The sequence below is a fragment of the Arachis ipaensis genome, chromosome B02, assembly GCF_000816755.2.
Source record: "Arachis ipaensis cultivar K30076 chromosome B02, Araip1.1, whole genome shotgun sequence".
NCBI classification, from domain to species: Eukaryota; Viridiplantae; Streptophyta; class Magnoliopsida; order Fabales; family Fabaceae; genus Arachis; species Arachis ipaensis.
Window position 1 is genome coordinate 56,822,771 of NC_029786.2, and position 11,568 is coordinate 56,834,338.

An 11,568-nucleotide genomic window follows, 5' to 3' on the forward strand; every position below is an offset into this window, starting at 1 on the left:
AACTTCCAATATATAATTAAAGCTTATAAACATAACTATACCATGAAAATGAAATAGGCAACTAGATAAGGGTCTTTTGTCTATCTAAAACTCTCCAATCGAACTCCTCCGAACCTCCCAACCACCCCCGGAATCAATTGTTACAAATACATTTATTACATACAAGAAAATCAGAGGTAAAAAGCATATACAGCAGGTAAACAAGTAGCAAGTAGTTATGCAATCAGTTAGGCATTCCAAACCAAACACACCAAACAAACATATAGATGCATATGATGCATGCCTGTTCTAGTGGCTGATGAGTCTAATATGTCAGTTATAAAGCTAACCATTGGACTGTCCCTCTCTCGTGCATCCCCAACTCGAGTAATTCTCAATCATAATCATAATCATATAACACCCATACTGGTGTTTATCCACGGGGCGAGCTCTTCCGGGACTTTCACAGTGTCCGGCCACACTTACGATATTGGGTTAGTATCGAGTCTCAACCTGGAGCACGTAGTAGCTAGCCACTGCTTTCACTCAGAGAAACTCGTATCTCAGATATTTAGAAGTGCATCAAATCACATTATCAATCAATAATCATATACATATACATACTCACCCATGATTCAATATTTCGCACAGCTATCCGGCTCATAACATAATCCATAACCAGCCATAATTCATTATTAAAAATAGCCATTTGGCTTATAACATAAACAGCACTTCCACCATCATCATTTTCAATCCATATAATCATCATTAATCATGATTCATCATTAATTCACCCCCTTGCGTACGCGTGGGTGTGCGTTTTTGCTTCCTCGTGTATGCATTCCCTCGTCTGCGTACGCATGTACGCTGGACAGAACCAACTGTCCGTGTATGAAGCCAAATGCTCGCGTACGCAAGGGTCTCTTTTTTCCCATGATGCGTATGCATTGCCTTGTCCACGTACACATACATGCCAAACAGAAACGCCCATCCGCGTATGGAGGGGTTCACGTACGCATGCAGCGCAAATCAGTCAAAAAGCTGCTAAGTCCAGAATTTTCAACTTTGTACACCAAATTTTGATTGAGCATAACTTCCTCATTTTAAAACATTTTTTTCCATTCTTCGAATGGCATAAACATCTCGGACCAAATTTTTTTTCTAAAGAAGCTTGAAATAGATCGGAAGTCTGGAGACCAAGTTATGCTCCGCCAAAATTGGACCAAAATCACAATTTTTACAAAACTTAACAAACCTCAATTTTCAAAACTTACAATTTCCAAACCCCTTTAAATCCAATCCAACCTTACCAATTCAGCATCAAACATATACCAACTTCCTCATACAGTCCACAACCTACTAAATTTATTCACTTTAATCAATCTCAAACTCAATATTTCAAGTTCAACAACATACCAAATACATCATCAATTTCTTATGATAATTTAATATCAACTACACCATGAACATAGTACCAACAAGTCAATCTTACTAACCGTCATGCATATTCCTAAGGCACACATGTCATACATACAAGTTTCCATCACATTCTCCAATAATCACTAACCACATACATAATAATACAATCCACCATAACCAATCAATAACATCAACAATTCAATTCCTATCCTAAGGTCTCTAGCCTAAGTTTTCACAATACATTACATTTTAAATATGAGAAACCGAAACCATACCTTGGCCGATTCTCCGATCAAACTCAGAACATTCCCAATTTACTTATCCTCAAGCTTCCAAGGCCTCAACATCTCACCAACAGATTTTCCAGCATATAACTCCACTTCCAAGCTTTCCAAAACCTCAATCAAGCTCCAATATACATATATATACTACCTAATCCACAATATCTCATTCAAACATAACAACTTAATACCCATACACAATAAATCAAGAATTCCACAAGGGTTGAGAATTCTTACCATACCCACGGACCAAGAGGTAAGATTAAGCGTTTTCCTTAAGTTAATTGGATCCTATAACATCAAAGAGCTCAAAATATCAATACTTTTACTCAAAATTTTTTAAATCAAGGGCTGGGAAAACTGGAAGGGATTCGTGATTTATCTCTTGAATAATGTTGTGGGCTTTGTAGAACTCAACGCTGCGGTCGCGTGGCCGCAAACGGTGCGGCAATCGGAGCTCCGGTTTGTGTTTTTTTGGAAGTGTTCTTCCCTTTTCTAAAGTGCTTCAGCGTGTTTTGCTGAAGAAGGGAGGAAAGAGAGCTATATTAAGAGTGTTTGGGCTGAGTTGGGTCGGGCCTTGGGCCCAATACGGGCCTGGTTCGCCCGGTTCGATCCGTTCGGCTCAATCTTTGGCCAACTTCTTTAAAATTAGTGTAAAAAATTCTTATTTTAATTTTCTATACCATATTAAACCATAAAAATCACATTTCTAATTTTCTAGAATAAATTTTAATTTATGAGTTAATTATTCATTAATTCACCGGGTTTTACATTCTACCCACCTAAATAGGAATTTTGCCCACAAAATTCGAATTCAGTTACCTTAGAATAAGTGCGGGTAGTCTGTTCGCATCTCTGAATCAAGTTCCCAAGTATGCTCCTCAATTCCGGCCCAACTCCACGCAACTTTAACTGATGAAACCTCCTTTCCGTGTAACCATTTAATACTCGTGTCATCAATTCTGACCGGAGTCACCTGGAGTGTCAAGTCTTCTTTTAACTGAACTGTTTTAGGTTCTAACACATGCCTAGTATCAGGAGTATATTTCTAAAGCTGCGACACATGAAATACATCGTGCAGGTTCAAAAGGTGAGGTGGTAGAGCTATCCGATACACCACCGGTCCACACCTTATACAATTCCTTCTCATTTTGTTGAGCTTCTTCAATCCTGGATTTAAAGTCACTCAAAATTTGCAACTGACTTAAGCACAAAGTTCCGAATACTTCCTAAACACCTAACCACAGGCTCTCGAATGCTATAAGTAACTCCTCTTCTCTAAGCATCATCCAAGCAGCACACAAAGACTTCCGACTTAAGGCATCTGCCACAATATTCACTTTTTTCGGGTGGTAATTCAGTTCAAAATCGTAGTTCTTCAATAACTCCATCCACCTCCTCTGCTGCATATTCATTTCTTTCTGATCAAAGAGATATTTCAAGCTCTTACGATCAGAGAAAACTTAGAACTTAACCCCATAGAGGTAATGCCTCCACACCTTTAGTGCAAACACAACCGCAGCAAGTTCTAGGTCGTGCGTCGGGTAATTAACTTCGTGAGGTCTCAACTGTCGTGAGGCATACGCCACCACATTCCGGTGCTGCATCAACACGCACCCCAATCCTTTTAGTGAGGCATCACAATACACCTCAAATGATTTATTCGATTCAGGCAACACTAATACAGGTACAGTGGTCAACTTTTGTTTCAGCGCTTAAAAACTCTCCTCGCACTCAGAAGTCCAGACAAATGGCACATCTTTATGGGTTAACTTCGTCAATGGCAAAACTATTTGATAAAATCCTTTAATGAATCTCTGATAATAGCCAGCTAAGCCCAGAAAACTCCTTATCTTAGTTACTGAGGTCGGTCGCCCCCACTCCATTACTATTTCCACCTTAGAAGGATCTACCGCTATCCCCTGATTACTCACTACATGGCCAAGAAACTTCACCTCACTCTTCGAGAACTCACTTTAGATAACTTGGCGTACAATTTTCTCTCCTTCAAGATTTGTAACACAGTCTGCAAGTGTTTGGCATGCTCTTCTTCAGTTTTAGAATAAATTAGTATATCATCAATGAAGACAACAACAAACTTATCCAAAAACGGGCAGAAAATTCTGTTCATATAGTCCATAAACACTGCAGGAGCATTCGTCAACCCAAAGGACATTACAGTGTACTCGTAATGACCATAACGAGTCCTGAAAGCGGTCTTAGGGATGTCTTCATCTCTTATCCTTATCTAGTGATAACTGGATCGCAACTCAATCTTAGAGAAAACTCCGGCTCCTTGTAACTGATCCATGAGATCATCCATCCTCAGCAGTGGGTACTTATTCTTTATTGTGACCTTATTCAGTTGCCTATAATCTACACAGAGATGCGTACTCCCATCTTTCTTCTTTACCAGTAACACCGGCGCTCCCCACGGAGAAACACTAGGTCAGATGAACTGTTTACCCATTAAGTCTTTCAGCTGAACCTTGAGCTCGACCATTTCTAAAGGCGACATTCTATAAGGATCAATCGATATCGGACCTATTCCAGGCACTAATTCAATCGCAAATTAGACCTCTCAGGTAGAAGGGAATTCATCAATGTTGCCCGAAAACGTCTTAAGTAAATTCACAAATAATCGGAATTTGCTCTAAGCTTTGTTCCTCCCTCGAAACACCCACAGTTAATAGCATAACACCCTGACATTCATATCCAGAATAGCTTACTATCATAGAGTTCAAATATAGCTATTCACTACTACCGGCTGATGGGATTTTTGTGGAAAAAAAAAACAAATTTCTCCAAAACACCCAAATCTAACCGGCAAGTGCACCGGGTCGCATCAAGTAATAATAACTCATGGGAGTGAGGTCGATCCCACAGGGATTGAAGGATTGAGCAATTTTAGTTTAGTGGTTGATTTAGTCAAGCGAATCAAGATTTGGTTGAGTGATTTGTGATTAACAGAATTTAAATTGCATGGAAAGTAAAGGGAATGGGTAAATTGCATGAAATTAAAGAGAACTGAAATTTAAAGTGCTGAATCTTAAAGAGCAAGAAATTAAATGGCAGAAACTTAGAACGTAAGAAATGTAAATTGCAGAATCTTAAAGTGCAAGAAATGTAAATGGCTTGAATTGTAAAGGGAATGGGGAATTGGATTTGCAGAAATTAAACAAGGAAAAGTAAAATTCAACAAGCAGAGGAGTAGAAGATAACTTGGATTGAACCGGATCTAAAAACAGAATTGTAAATGAGCATGAAAACAGTAAACAGGGAATGGGAAATGGGAAATCCGGATCTCAGGACCCAAGAGACTAGAAAACCAAGTCTAGATCTCAATGCCTTCCTAGATCCAACAAGAACAATTGCAAAGGAAATGTAAATAGCAAAGAAAGTAGATGAAGAAGCAATTAACAGAAATTTAAATTCAATTTGCAGTAAAGAAACAGAGAGGTCTCAGGATGAGATTGAAACAGAATTCCTTCAATTCTCCAACCCAAGATCCAAGACAAGAAAAGTAAAGAGTGCTGGGCAAGAACAAGGAAGAAGAGAGATCAAGTCTCCTCCCAAATTCTCTTGAATTAAAAACAACAATGCTAAAAGGTAAAAGTGAGCTCTCTACAAACTACCCAATCAAAACCGAAAAGAAAGCTCTATGAAAACTAAAAAGGGAAGCCCCCTGAAAAACTTAAATCCTATGCTATTTATACACTTTCTTCAAATGGTCTTCAAGCCTTCAATTGGGCCTTTGCTCTTGATGGAATTGGGTTGATAGAGGCCTTGGTTGATTGCTCTTGGAGTTTGGAGAAGAACCGAATTGAACCGGGTTTGGAATCATGAAAGCTTGAGTAAAAGTTTGAGTAAAAGTTTGAGGCAAACTTTTACTCAAACTTTTCATATCAGCCACCCCATCCTTGCTGCTACCAACGTTTGAGCCAAAGTTTGGGGTCAAACTTTTGCTCCAACGTTGGCCTCCCCTTGCACACTCATGGCGCCAACGTTAGCCAAAAAGTTAGGGGCTAACGTTGGCGCAAACTTTTGCCCAAAAGTTAGCCAAAAAGTTTGAGGCTAACTTTTGCTCCAGCTTTTGCCCAAAAGTTAGCCAAAAAGTTGCTTTTCACATCAGCCACCCTTCCTTGCTGATACCAACGTTGGGGCAAAAGTTAGGGGTCTAACTTTTGCTCCAACGTTGGCCTCCCCTTGCATACTCATGGCGCCAACGTTAGCCAAAAAGTTAGGGGCTAACGTTGGCGCAAACTTTTGCTCATCCAGGGAGAATTTTTCATGCGCCAACGTTAGCCAAAAAGTTAGGGGCTAACGTTGGCGCAAACTTTTACTCATCCAGGGAGTGTTTTTCATGCCAAAAGTTAGCCAAAAAGTTTGAGGCTAACTTTTGCTCCAGCTTTTGCCCAAAAGTTAGCCAAAAAGTTTGAGGCTAACTTTTGGTCTAGCTTTTTGCTTCCTGGTTCATTTTCAATTGATCCAAAAGTTTGAGCTAAAGTTTGAGGCAAACTTTTGCTCAAACTTTTTGTCCTCTCTTCCTCCTAACCATTCCTTCTTGCTTCAACCTTTCTCCAAGCTTTCTTCACCTATCATTAATCAACCAAACACATCAAAGCTATGCTCAAGATCATGAGATATTCATTCTTTCATAATATGTGACAATTATAGCATAAAACCTCATGAAATAGTATGAATTCATACATGGTTGATTAAATCAAAGGAAACATGATAATCTACCCAATTGGCTTGCTTATGGTTCAAGAAAGTGCATAATTCAGTTGAAAACAAAAGAAAAAGGCTAATGAAACTAGGCTAAGATGACTTGTCATCACAGGCCCTTCCGATCCTTCCAGCATAAAATACAACGTCTTCTCAGAATAGTCAAGCAAGACATGATTCTTAGATAACCAATCCAGACCCAAAATGAGATCCAAACTAGTCATTGGTAAGCAAATCAGATCATGGACAAAATCTCGCAGTTTAACTTGGAATGACACTTGTAGACAGGCTAACCTAGTCACAACGGCTTCTGAAGTAGTATTATGCACATTCAAATAATAATCTAACACAACTATCTTCAGCTCTAATTCACTAGCCTTCTCAAATGCAATGAATGAATGAGTAGCTCCAGAATCAAATAAAGCATTCAAAGTTTTATCGGCTATTTCACATTTACCTCAGATAAGCATATCAGACCCATCGGCACCTACAGCTGAGGTAGTGAACACCTGACCAGGCTGCTGTGCTCTCTCAGTACCTTGCCTCTGCTTCTTCGAACAGTTTGAGGCTTTATTCCCTACCTTTTCACATGAGTAACACAAGCCCCAACCGGCTTTACATGGAGCACCCAGATGATGACTTCCACATCTAGCCCAAGCTTGCTCATTTAGAGGTTGCTTTTTAAATCTTCTCCCTGGAAAATTGTTATTGTTAGGCCTTCTGAAGTTAGTCTGACACCCAGAGTCTGCTGTGGTACAAAGCCTCCATGCTTGAAAGTCTGACCCCTAGGAGCAAAGCTTCTTCCTTGGTTCTGCTGAAAAGGCCCCTTGACTTCCTTTCTCTACAGCCGCCTTTCTCACATAGTCTTTAGCAACTCTGCTCTCATTCACCAACTCTAAGAAAGTCCTGATCTATATTGGTCCAACTGAGCTTAAGATATCGCTCCGTAGTCCTCTTTCATAGTTAATACACTTCCACTCCTTGAAGTCTCCAAGAGCTCCCTAACATATGCAGAAAAATCTGCATAGTTCCTCAAACTTGTTTGTATATTCAGACACGTACATAGCACCTCGCTTCAGCTGCAATAATTCAAGTTTCTTTGCCGTCCTGACAGAATTCAGAAAGTACTTTTTATAAAATTTAACTTGAAAGGCATCCCAGGAAATAGGGTCATCACCCTGCTGTAGGAGGAGTCGTGTACCCTGCCACCAATGCAGTGCTTTTCCAGTGAGCTGATAGATAGAAAACTCGACACACTGCTCTTCAGGCACCAGTTATGCTTGAAGTGCTCATTCTATAGCCTGAAACTAGGTATCGGCTTCAGTCGGATTGGTGGTTCCTCTGAAAATTGGCGGGTTGACCTTCAGGAATGCTGAGAGTGTCATCCGCCCATTTCCACTATTTCCTCTATTAACATTATTGTTCATTTGCTGCCCAAGCACCTTAGCAGTGGCCTACGTAGTAACAGCCATATTCTCCAACGCCGCCATAAAGTTCATGGGGTTATTCGTGTCGGTTTCCGGTTCCTGAGTACTAGTACGACCTCTCCCATGGCCTCGACCGCGTCCACGAGGCGCCATCTGGTTCCTATACATACCAAACAATCGATATCAAGTTGAACAGTCTCAATATCAGAAGTCTAGTGCTTCAAAGTCCCAAATGCATGCTCATGAATGTTTATGCCACATATATCAGTTAGATATCCTAAAATCACATAAACACATACAGAGAGAATGCACAGAAGCATAGTCAGTCTGTCCCTCAGGCACTACAGGAACGAACTTCTCTGATACCATAATGTAACATCCTACCACACAGAGACTTATGCTTAAGTCATAAGACAGAGGTGGTGGGGTATTACGACCTCTAAAAGTAAAATTATTTATATGTAATATAGTGAGAAAGATTTATAACTAGGAGCCTTTAAAGAAAAGGGTTAAGCAAAATCGTTAAACTGAAAAGCGCAACACTCTCGAATGCGATAACGTAAGCAAAGCAAGGTAAAAGATAAACTAACACGGATATATATACAGAAGAGTGGCAAAATACAGATAACAAAGCTCAAAAATCGATTCACAAAAGGTAACCGGCCCGAGCATATAAGTATACATACATATGCATATGAGAACCCAAAAGAAACCCAAAATACAGAGTTAAAAAACCTACTACTCCAAAATAACCTCTAAGAGAAGTTAATACAGTATATATATATAAATAGTGAAGATAATAAGTATCTATATAAATACATATAACCAAAATAAAGCCCCGAGAGATAAGGATCTTCGCTAAATCAAATGCTTCCAGCATGCCTCAACGAGGAGCGTCACGTCCTGCATCTGAAAACCACAAAATCCACATGGGGTGAGAACCAGAGGTTCTCAGCATGGTAATAGTGAACACATATCTAACATATAATGTCCTGGAAAAGCCGAAGGCAATCCTAGAACTTCTGATATATAATTAAAGCTTATAAACATAACTAAACCATGAAAATGAAATAGGCAACTAGATAAGGGTCTTCGGTCTATCTAAAACTCCCCAATCCAACTCCTCCGAACCTTCCAACCGCCATCGGAATCAGTTGTTACAAATACATTTATTACATACAAGGAAATCACAGATAAAAAGCATATACAGTAGGTAAACAAGTAGCAAGTAGTTATGAAATCAATTAGGCATTCCAAACGAAACACACCAAATAAACATATAGATGTATATGATGCATGCCTGTCCTGGTGGCTGATGAGTCTCATCTATCGGTTATAAAGCCAACCTGACAAGTCCTGTAGCTAACCATTGGACTGTCCCTCTGTCGTGCATCCCCAACTCGAGTAATTCTCAATCATAATCATAATCATATAACACCCACACTGGTGTTTATCCACGGGGGCAAGCTCATTCGGAACTTTCACAGTGTCCGGCCACACTTAGGATATAGGGTTAACAGAGTATCGAGTCTCAACCTAGAGCACGTGGTGGCTCGCCACTGCTTTCACCCAGGAAAACTCGTATCTCAAATATTTGGAAGTGCATCAAATCACATTATCAATCAATAATCATATACATATACATACTCAACCATGATTTAATATTTAGCACAGCCATCCGGCGCATAACATAATCCATAACCAGCCATAATTCATTATTAAAAATAGCCATTCGGCTTATAACATAAACAACACTTCCACCATCATCATCTGCAATCCATATAATCATCATTAATCATGATTCATCATTAATTCACCCCTTACTTGATCCACAAGTTACCACCTTTCCTAACTTCTTCTCATTACTAGGCATACTATTAGGATTTAGGGCTAACAGAATGAAAATAGAGGCTTAGAGGTTTGAAATTAGGTGTTAAAACACAAAACTCATTTTTGCTGAAAACAGGGGTCACGCGTACGCGTGGGTGTGCATTTTTGTTTCCTCGCGTACGCATTGCCTCGTCCGCATATGCATGTACGCTGGACAGAACCAACTGTCCGCGTATGAAGCCCCATGCTCGCATACACAAAGGTCTCTTTTTTCCCATGATGCGTACGCATTGCATCATTCGCATATGCATACTTGCCAAACAGAAAGCCCATCCGCGTATGGAGGGGTTCCCATACGCATGCAGTGCAGATCAGTCAAAACGCTGCTAAGTCCAGAATTTTCAACTTTGTACACCAGACTTTGATCGAGCATAACTTCCTCATTTTAAAACACTTTTCCTCCGTTTTTCGAACGGCATAAATATCTCAGACCAAATTTTCTTAATAAATAAGATTGAAATAAATCGGAGGTCAGAGACCAAGTTATACTCCACCAAAGTTTGAACAAAATCATAATTTTTACAAAACTTAACAAACCCTAATTTTCAAAACTTACAATTTCCAAACCCCTTTAAATCCAACCCAACCTTACCAATTTAGCATCAACCATATACCAACTTCCTCATACAATCCATAACCTACTAAATTTATTCACTTTAATCAATCTCAAACTCAATATTTCAAGTTTAACAACATATCAAATATATCATCAATTTCTTATGACAATTTAATATCAACTACACCATCAACATGGTACCAACAACATGTCAATCTTACTAACCATTATGCATATACCCAAGGCACACATGTCATACATACAAGATTCTATCACATTCTCCAATAATCAATAACCACATACATAATAATATAATCCACTACAACCAATCAACAATATCAACAATTTAATTCCTATCCTAGGGTCTCTAGCCAAAGTTTTCACAATACATTACATTTTTTATACGAGAAACCGAAATCATACATTGGCCAATTCTCCGATCAAACTCGGAACACTTCCAATTCACTTATCCTCAAGCTTCCAAGTCCTCAACACCTCACCAATAGATTTTCCAGCATATAGCTCCACTTCCAAGCTTCCCAAAACCTCAATCAAGCTCCAATATACATATATATTCTACCTAATCGACAATATCACATTCAAACATAACAACTTAATATCCATACATAATAAATCAAGAATTTCACAAGGGTTGAGAATTCTTACCGTACCCACGGATCAAAAGGCAAGATTAAGCATTTTTCTCAAGTTAATTGGATCCTATAACATCAAAGAGCTCAAAATCTCAACACTTTTACTCAAGATTTTTGAAATCAAGGGCTGGGAAAATTGGAAAATATTTGTGGCTTACCTCTTGAATAATGTTGTGGACTTTGTAGAGATCGACACTGCGGTCGCGTGGCCGCAAACGGTGCGGCGATCGGAACTCTGGATCAAAAGTTACAAGGATTTGAATCAAGGGTAAGGGTTTGTGTTTTTTTGGAAGTGTTCTTCCCTTCTCCAAAGTGCTTCAACGTGTTTTGCTGAAGGTGGGAGGAAACAAAGCTGTCTTAAGAGTGTTGGGTTGGGCCTTGGGCCCAATACAGGTCTGGTTCGTCCGGTTCGGCCCGGTCGTCTCAATCTTTGGCCGAATTCTTTAAAATTAATGTCAAAATTCTTGTTTTAATTTTCTCTATCACATTAAACCATAAAAATCACATTTCTAATTTTCTAGAAGAAATTTTAATTTATGAATTAATTATTCATTAATTAACCAGATTTTACATTACCTGCTAAAAACGAGTTGAGATATGGTGGTAATTCCACTGAGAAAGTTACTTTTCAGTAT